The sequence below is a fragment of the Culex pipiens genome, unplaced genomic scaffold, assembly GCF_016801865.2.
Source record: "Culex pipiens pallens isolate TS unplaced genomic scaffold, TS_CPP_V2 Cpp_Un0027, whole genome shotgun sequence".
NCBI classification, from domain to species: Eukaryota; Metazoa; Arthropoda; class Insecta; order Diptera; family Culicidae; genus Culex; species Culex pipiens.
The window spans coordinates 49,638-60,193 of NW_026292844.1; the positions used below are offsets into that span (position 1 = coordinate 49,638).

At 36.8% G+C, this 10,556-nt stretch overlaps 1 long non-coding RNA gene across 1 annotated transcript; it reads left to right on the plus strand.

Annotated features, from left to right (window-relative positions):
* The first annotated feature begins 235 nt into the window (after positions 1-235).
* On the plus strand, positions 236-10,328 carry LOC128093731 (uncharacterized). Its single transcript, XR_008212709.1, has 2 exons — positions 236-324; positions 380-10,328. It is a non-coding gene; the product is annotated as an uncharacterized LOC128093731 (long non-coding RNA).
* Positions 10,329-10,556: the final 228 nt, after the last annotated feature.

Sequence of the window (10,556 nt, forward strand, 5' to 3'; positions counted from 1 at the left end):
GCTCGTACCGAAACTAGAAAACCAAAACCGCGGTGTGCGTTGTTGGGAAGCTTGCTATGATCGCGTTTGTCATAAACGCTTGTTTGATTAGAGCGTACAAACATATTGTACGATTAAAAATATTCTTTTGGTGAAAATTGCGTTTTTTATTTCTTTTGGAAATCATATCATTCATAATACTCATAATATCATCATAATACTTTGCTTTCATCATTAGACTTCCTTTTGTGCTGACGTTATAAATAAACAAAGTCGATGTTATTAATTGAAAGAAGTTCTACCATTGTTATATTCTTTAGTAAGAAAGGCTCTTTCTCACCCCAGGTGGGATTAAATCGGGTTTTTATTATGGTACTTGCTAATTATTTACATATTTCAGGATTATTTTTCAAGTGAGTGACTAACTAATGCGCAAAAGAACATGTTGCCGGTAGTTGGAAGCAATTTTATATCTTAAGCGCTTTGAAATCGTTAGCGCAAGTGAAAAGATGTTGATGGCAACTTTCGTTAAGCAGTTAACATCTGATCTTGCGTGTGGATGTGTGTGGTCTCGCAAAATATAAATTATGATCAAAAGTGCATTAAATTTGATCTTTTTGGCCAGTAAATGGCATAAATTTGCGTGCTTACTCGAGGTGGTGCTGTTACTGTTAAGTTTATAGCCTAAATAGTATTTTTGGAGCTTTAATCAAACATCAAACTCTCCATATGACGAAGATAGGTGTTTGATTAGAAAGAGTATATTTCCCCTACAAGGCAGATGAGCAAAGATAGAAAATTCGATGAAACTGGATCGATTTGGATCAAACAGAGCTATCTAAGCCCGATCTCACGCACACTAGCTTGCCATTTGTTTTTGCTGGCGGGTACAAATTTTAACCTAAAAACCCTTCGTGTACAAACACGCAATACATGCGCATGTAGATAACTCTGATAGAAACTCTGCAAAATATCATAGAGTTATCTACGTGCGCATGTATTGCGTGTACGTACACGATGGATTTCTAGGTTAAAATTTGTACCCGCCAGCAAAAACAAATGGTAAACTAGTGTGCGTGAGATCGGGCTTAGATAACTTGTAATAACGAACTAGGGGGCAATTACCACCACTAGTTCATTAATTAAAAATTAAATAAAAACCAGAACTTGAGACTCTTGGAGATGAGAGAGAGATGTAGAGATCTGCAACTGCTCACATTTGACGTGGGGAAGGAGAATTGTACCTACCCTTTCACAATCCTGGTTCGATTCAGCTAATCACACTGTCCTGGCAAAAAGAATCACAAAAGATCGTCGCTTTGGGTTATGGAAAAGTCATGTTTATTGCATTTAATTGTCCTAATTTATTGTTTGTGTGTGTGTTCGTGTGTTCTAGTGTATCCCGCGGTGGTCGAGTCAAGTCGGAGGTTCTTCCTCCGGCCAGGCCTGGCGCAGCAACGGTTTTGGTGTCTTTGGTTTTGTGTCTTTGTCTTGGATAAAAAAAACCTGTACAGTGTTTAAGGCTTGTTTTAGTACTTGTGCTTTGTGTAACAGTGGTAACAATGAACTCACCGGATGGCCTTCGCCATTGCGCTCTAACAAATTCTCGGGTTGGCGCGCTCTGCCAACTTGGAGGTTCTGAGAAAGGAGTTCATCTCTAATAACTTGTTCTAGCTTTAACGTTTTGATTTTGGATATTTACCACATTTTTGTTACCTCCTTGCACCACCAACCAAACGACCACTGTTGACGTAGAGCGCGGTCCTTGACGGTTAGTTTGGATGGTGCGGGTTGGGACCAACTCCCTGACACTACAATTAACAATTAAGACACTAATTAGACACGACTCAAAAATACAAGAACTAAATTTACCATTTCGCCGGCTACAGGAATGCTGGGTACAAATAACAGATATTCACAGCACTTTAAATTACAAAACGTTCACAATTTCTTCGTTTGACCAGAGTATGTGTAACGGACTCTGGTCGGTAGCGGCAAATGAGGACGATTCAAAATGACGAAGTCCCTTTTATTAATTTTAAGTCTTTGTTCTTGCGTATTTCTAAAATTGCTCAAAGAGATGTGAGTCGTGCTAACCGTTTTAGGAATAGGGATACCATGTTTTGTATGTTGTTTAAGTGTAATGGTTGATTACAATATCCTAACTTGTCCCTACGGTTCAGTTTGACAGGATGATGCGAAGCATTGTGACCAGAGATTGTACTATGTACAAGCGATAGGTTACAATTCCCCACCACCAGGGAAAATGTGAGTTTTGCAGAAACTCCACATTTTTCAATCATCAGTAGAATCCCCTAGTTCTGGTAAATTATTTAGTTTTATTGATTAGTGGGCGCATCTGTCAAAAAATTCAAAGAACAACACGAAATAAATAACACAAAAAATAAATAATAAATAAAATCTGTAAAGTGTATATGAAAAAATTGTAAATAAAAAATCTGAATAAATAAAAATTTCAAAAGTCAGCTTGTCAGAATTGTTCAAATTGGTCAGAAATTAATGTTGTCAATTATCACAGAATTATCACAGGGAAATTTATCATTGGCTTAAATTTGAGCCATTTATTTGTCACCCTTTAAATTTTCAATGAATCAGAAGTGTTTGATTTACAAACGATACACTCAGTTGAAAAACAAAAGTAGGGTAAACAAACAAAAATAATCACAAGTAGTCTCATCACAACCTCAATTGATTTCAAAAGTGCTAGATATCCAGCTTACCATCAATGAAGTCCAGAATTGAGAAGTACTCGTTATATTATTTAAATTTTTACAAAGCAGTAGTCATTTTTAGCAGAAAACCTCTGTGTACCGTCGTACTAGAGCAAAAGTTGCGTAAAAATCAACTACATAAAATTTTGTTTAAAAAATCGTTATTGACCGGTCAGAATTTTTCAAAATATTCAAATTATTCTAAGTCCTAAGAATGACAGGAGCATCTTTTGCAGCTTCCTAGCGGAGGTGCTGTCAATCTCCGGAAGGGCTCTAATTAGGGAAATATTCAACAATTGACAAACTTTCCAATTCTACATTTCACAAACACTCAACATTTTATTCATTCACACTGTCTCATTCACTACATTCCATCCGATTCTCCACGCGGGGGAGGGCACGGTTGACCAGGAATTTATTTCACGAATTTAGCACTATTCCGTCTGAACCGTCTAGCTCGACAGGAACAGCTGGTCAGGAATTATAAAATAATCACTTTATTTCACACTTTACACTTAACATTAATTTTACTGTTCACTCACATTTTTAATTTTTTTTAACGTCACTATTAATTCCATCTGATTCTCCCAGCGAAGGAGGGAACAGTTGGCCAGGAATTATCGCGATTCAAAAAAGAAATTTCATCCGATTCGTCTGGTTCGACGGGTACGGTTGGCCAGAAATTCTTTACAAAAAACTAAAAATGATTAAAAACAATAAACACAAATAACACTAAAAAATAAATAAACATTTAAATCAAAAAGAAAATCAGGATTTTCACTCCCTTACACAAAAAGAAAAAAAAATATATTTTTTTTATTAGTCCTTAGAACCACCCTCAATCAATTTTGTCATCTTATATACACAAACAGAGTCCAAAATAGACTAGAAGTACATAAGACAACACAAAGGCTATTGTTCTACATCGTCAGCTCTGATAAACAAAGAGCGACGAAAAAGCAAGGGGAATTGAAAATTGAATCTGTTTGTTGTGCAATAAATTACATTTCGTTTAAAAAAAAGGTTTTCAAAGTGCACAAAAACTTACCAAATATAAATAACAAGGACAAATAATCAACCAACAGAAATCCCGTGGGGTCTACATCCACTCTGTTGTTGACTTATTATTTTTCTTTTTTTGTCACAGATCTTCTTTTAAATAAAATATCACTATTTTTCACATTTCTTTTCTTGTTTTTTTTTGTTTCACTATTGCACTGTTTTTTTTTATTTTCTTATTATTTTCACTATTTTGTTTTCCGACCGATATTTTCAACTTTTTTTTTGAAATTAGAGCAATGTTGCTCTCGCGACGACCGAATCTCGACTGATCGTCGTAGACACAAAGTTCGGTGATCGCGAAGTTTTTATTATTCTGTCTCTTTTACTCTTTATTAAATTCTACCGGTCTCTTTCTGTCTGCAGAGTCCGAGAACAGCTGGGCCGATCCGGTTTTCAAACCTATTGTGTGCCGTACCCAGACCGATCGATCAGGTCTGGAGGCAATAAAAATAGACAAAGACAATGTTTATGTTAAGATTGATTTTGAAATGGTATGTGTGAAGCGAACGATGTACAAACAGAAAAGCAGAAAAAACAGAACTCAATGAACAGAAACAACATTTAATCATTGAACATCTTAACTGCACACACAAAAATGAAGTTTTTGACCAATATTTCTGCCAAACAGATAGAAATCTCGACTTTTTTTTGATTAGGTCCTATAAACATATGAAAGACAATAGTTTATTGGTCCTTTTCAAAAAAAAACTCTGAAAATGCTTACTAAATTTACGTTGGGCGCCATTTGTAATAACGAACTAGGGGGCAATTACCACCACTAGTTCATTAATTAAAAATTAAATAAAAACCAGAACTTGAGACTCTTGGAGATGAGAGAGAGATGTAGAGATCTGCAACTGCTCACATTTGACGTGGGGAAGGAGAATTGTACCTACCCTTTCACAATCCTGGTTCGATTCAGCTAATCACACTGTCCTGGCAAAAAGAATCACAAAAGATCGTCGCTTTGGGTTATGGAAAAGTCATGTTTATTGCATTTAATTGTCCTAATTTATTGTTTTTCGTCGTTTTAAAACTAACCTAACCATGTGTGTGTGTGTTCGTGTGTTCTAGTGTATCCCGCGGTGGTCGAGTCAAGTCGGAGGTTCTTCCTCCGGCCAGGCCTGGCGCAGCAACGGTTTTGGTGTCTTTGGTTTTGTGTCTTTGTCTTGGATAAAAAAACCTGTACAGTGTTTAAGGCTTGTTTTAGTACTTGTGCTTTGTGTAACAGTGGTAACAATGAACTCACCGGATGGCCTTCGCCATTGCGCTCTAACAGATTCTCGGGTTGGCGCGCTCTGCCAACTTGGAGGTTCTGAGAAAAGAGTTCATCTCTAATAACTTGTTCTAGCTTTAACGTTTTGATTTTGGATATTTACCACATTTTTGTTACCTCCTTGCACCACCAACCAAACGACCACTGTTGACGTAGAGCGCGGTCCTTGACGGTTAGTTTGGATGGTGCGGGTTGGGACCAACTCCCTGACACTACAATTAACAATTAAGACACTAATTAGACACGACTCAAAAATACAAGAACTAAATTTACCATTTCGCCGGCTACAGGAATGCTGGGTACAAATAACAGATATTCACAGCACTTTAAATTACAAAACGTTCACAATTTCTTCGTTTGACCAGAGTATGTGTAACGGACTCTGGTCGGTAGCGGCAAATGAGGACGATTCAAAATGACGAAGTCCCTTTTATTAATTTTAAGTCTTTGTTCTTGCGTATTTCGAAAATTGCTCAAAGAGATGTGAGTCGTGCTAACCGTTTTAGGAATAGGGATACCATGTTTTGTATGTAGAATCCCCTAGTTCTGGTAAATTATTTAGTTTGATTGATTAGTGGGCGCATCTGTCAAAAAATTCAAAGAACAACACGAAATAAATAACACAAAAAATAAATAATAAATAAAATCTGTAAAGTGTATATGAAAAAATTGTAAATAAAAAATCTGAATAAATAAAAATTTCAAAAGTCAGCTTGTCAGAATTGTTCAAATTGGTCAGAAATTAATGTTGTCAATTATCACAGAATTATCACAGGGAAATTTATCATTGTCTTAAATTTGAGCCATTTATTTGTCACCCTTTAAATTTTCAATGAATCAGAAGTGTTTGATTTACAAACGATACACTCAGTTGAAAAACAAAAGTAGGGTAAACAAACAAAAATAATCACAAGTAGTCTCATCACAACCTCAATTGATTTCAAAAGTGCTAGATATCCAGCTTACCATCAATGAAGTCCAGAATTGAGAAGTACTCGTTATATTATTTAAATTTTTACAAAGCAGTAGTCATTTTTAGCAGAAAACCTCTGTGTACCGTCGTACTAGAGCAAAAGTTGCGTAAAAATCAACTACATAAAATTTTGATTAAAAAATCGTTATTGACCGGTCAGAATTTTTCAAAATATTCAAATTATTCTAAGTCCTAAGAATGACAGGAGCATCTTTTGCAGCTTCCTAGCGGAGGTGCTGTCAATCTCCGGAAGGGCTCTAATTAGGGAAATATTCAACAATTGACAAACTTTCCAATTCTACATTTCACAAACACTCAACATTTTATTCATTCACACTGTCTCATTCACTACATTCCATCCGATTCTCCACGCGGGGGAGGGCACGGTTGACCAGGAATTTATTTCACGAATTTAGCACTATTCCGTCTGAACCGTCTAGCTCGACAGGAACAGCTGGTCAGGAATTATAAAATAATCACTTTATTTCACACTTTACACTTAACATTAATTTTACTGTTCACTCACATTTTTAATTTTTTTTAACGTCACTATTAATTCCATCTGATTCTCCCAGCGAAGGAGGGAACAGTTGGCCAGGAATTATCGCGATTCAAAAAAGAAATTTCATCCGATTCGTCTGGTTCGACGGGTACGGTTGGCCAGAAATTCTTTACAAAAAACTAAAAATGATTAAAAACAATAAACACAAATAACACTAAAAAATAAATAAACATTTAAATCAAAAAGAAAATCAGGATTTTCACTCCCCTACACAAAAAGAAAAAAAAATATATTTTTTTATTAGTCCTTAGAACCACCCTCAATCAATTTTGTCATCTTATATACACAAACAGAGTCCAAAATAGACTAGAAGTACATAAGACAACACAAAGGCTATTGTTCTACATCGTCAGCTCTGATAAACAAAGAGCGACGAAAAAGCAAGGGGAATTGAAAATTGAATCTGTTTGCTGTGCAATAAATTACATTTCGTTTAAAAAAAAGGTTTTCAAAGTGCACAAAAACTTACCAAATATAAATAACAAGGACAAATAATCAACCAACAGAAATCCCGTGGGGTCTACATCCACTCTGTTGTTGACTTATTATTTTTCTTTTTTTGTCACAGATCTTCTTTTAAATAAAATATCACTATTTTTCACATTTCTTTTCTTGTTTTTTTTTGTTTCACTATTGCACTGTTTTTTTTTTATTTTCTTATTATTTTCACTATTTTGTTTTCCGACCGATATTTTCAACTTTTTTTTGAAATTAGAGCAATGTTGCTCTCGCGACGACCGAATCTCGACTGATCGTCGTAGACACAAAGTTCGGTGATCGCGAAGTTTTTATTATTCTGTCTCTTTTACTCTTTATTAAATTCTACCGGTCTCTTTCTGTCTGCAGAGTCCGAGAACAGCTGGGCCGATCCGATTTTCAAACCTATTGTGTGCCGTACCCAGACCGATCGATCAGGTCTGGAGGCAATAAAAATAGACAAAGACAATGTTTATGTTAAGATTGATTTTGAAATGGTATGTGTGAAGCGAACGATGTACAAACAGAAAAGCAGAAAAAACAGAACTCAATGAACAGAAACAACATTTAATCATTGAACATCTTAACTGCACACACAAAAATGAAGTTTTTGACCAATATTTCTGCCAAACAGATAGAAATCTCGACTTTTTTTTGATTAGGTCCTATAAACATATGAAAGACAATAGTTTATTGGTCCTTTTCAAAAAAAACTCTGGAAAGCTTACTAAATTTACGTTGGGCGCCATTTGTAATAACGAACTAGGGGGCAATTACCACCACTAGTTCATTAATTAAAAATTAAATAAAAACCAGAACTTGAGACTCTTGGAGATGAGAGAGAGATGTAGAGATCTGCAACTGCTCACATTTGACGTGGGGAAGGAGAATTGTACCTACCCTTTCACAATCCTGGTTCGATTCAGCTAATCACACTTGTCGTAACTCTGGCCCTAATTTTCTTTTTTTGACTGCCTCGGAAGCGAACCTTCGTTTTGCTTTACGATCCCACCACCCACCACATAAAACACTTCCGCTCGCTTCAACACTAAACGCCAGACTAAAGTACCATTTCCAAATCCCGATACCCGAAGGCCAATCCCGACACAATTCGTCCATAAGCACACAAACACCTACAAAACTCTCTCAATTTTCGCAACCACGCCACGCGTGATCAACCCGAAGCTCATCGACCTCAATCTCACGCCACATCAGCAGCTCTCGCTTTTTCGCTCTCTTCTTTTCCACTACCAACGTGCGCGTTGCGCAGACTTCAATCTATCCTGCCGACGCGCTCACACATATACAATCGCACACGTGGCGCTGGCTCTCGCTTCGTGTGCATTTTGTCTTGTCTTTCGTAGAATCTAGAAACATTCGAATTTCGGCACTAACATTTCGAATGGCCACAGGCAATAACTCTAAACATTTTGCGCTCATTTACAAATTCTTGAAATTCTATCAGCATTGCCCGCCCTATCTGCGACATTTTCCTTCTCCTGTACTCCGCTTCATTCAAAACTTTGAATTTTTAAGGATAAAAAAGGTAAATCATAACCTTGTGCGAAAATTTAACATTTCACAAATCAAAAAAAATATCCACAGTCGCATTCATTCATTTTGCTTTCAACTGATTGAAGTTCTCAAACCTAATGATCACTCTATCACTCTCAATCACAATCTAAAATTCTCCCTAGAATTTAATCAAAGGCTCAAACGTAAGTCGTGTAGGGTTTCAGGCTACCGTTTCTTAAATCATTGCTCACAACTGATTGAAATTCTCAATCCCAACGATTTTTCTCGCTCGAAATCAACATCTTAAATTCTCCCTAGAATACAATCAAAGGCTCAAACGTAAGTCGTGTAGGGTTTCAGGCTACCGTTTCTTAAATCATTGCTCACAACTGATTGAAATTCTCAATCCCAACGATTTTTCTCGCTCGAAATCAACTTCTTAAATTCTCCCTAGAATACAATCAAAGGCTCAAACGTAAGTCGTGTAGAGTTTCAGGCTACCGTTTCTTAAATCATTGCTCACAACTGATTGACATTCTCAATCCCAACGATTTTTCTCGCTCGAAATCAACTTCTTAAATTCTCCCTAGAATACAATCAAAGGCTCAAACGTAAGTCGTGTAGAGTTTCAGGCTACCGTTTCTTAAATCATTGCTCACAACTGATTGAAATTCTCAATCCCAACGCTCGTCTCACAAAATTCCCGTCGTGCCTAACGAGCAATGCTCGTCTCACGAACTACTGTCTTAGTGGCCAGCGAGCAACGCTCGTCTCACAAATTTTAAAACTCAGTGGCCAACGAGCAACGCTCGTCTCACGAACCTCTGTCTAATTGGCCAACGAGCAACGCTCGTCTCACGAACCTCTGTCTAATTGGCCAACGAGCAACGCTCGTCTCACAAATTCTAAATCTCAGTGGCCAACGAACAACGCTCGTCTCACGAACCTCTGTCTAATTGGCCAACGAGCAAGGCTTGTCTCACGAACCTCTGTCTAATTGACCAACGAGCAAGGTTTGTCTCACAAGTTACCTGTGTTAGTGGCCAACGAGCAACGCTCGCCTCACAAATTTCTGTCTAAGTGGCCAACGAGCATGGCTCGTCTCACAAGTTACCTGTCTTAGTGGCCAACGAGCAACGCTCGTTTCACAAATTTCCCGTCTCGCTAGTCTCAGATGCCAACGAGAAAATCTTGTCTTACAAATTTCCCGTCATAGTGGCAAATGCTTGGCACATCGTTTATTTTTGTTCTGTCCAACATTACTTTACAATATTACATGTTTCGTGTTAAGTGTTCAACCAACAATTATAACCTTTGCATTTTGCTTATAATTTCATTTAATAAGCCTAGCGTATTCCATTATGTTATGTAGTGACTCACTTCAAATTTCACTCAGAAATCATACTATTTAAATGTTAGCTCTAAAGCCAACGATATCGAATCGATGATGACCACAACAAAAAGTCGAATTGTATCTCATTTTATTTTGAACAATTCTACAATTCTCATTTAGTTTCACGAACAAATCCATAATAAAATTCAATTACAATAGTGCAACGACCTCAAATTTAAATCATTAAATTTGTCCATTTTTCGAACCTCACCACAGTTCTGACCATGCGCGCTTACGCAAGCATAAATAATTTTACCCGTCGACTCGCGTTGCGCGACAAATAATTAAGCTTATGTACAGGTGTGGATCATGAGTCATCCTCACCTGAAAAGCCCTTTATTAAATTTCGCCAATTGTTAGGCAATTAAAAAAATGGTTAAGCTTTCAATTATGAATGTGCGATGTTATTCACAGGGGAAATTGAGGGTGTGGCTTAACCAAATTCATTGGCATGTTTGTTCAATGGAGAATTCGACCTTCTCATTTTTGACCAACATTTTTGAGAATGTTTTAGGAACATAATTTTGATATTCCAATAACATAATTTAAAGTTTCACGACAATGGTTCGAACCCATGACTTCCGATT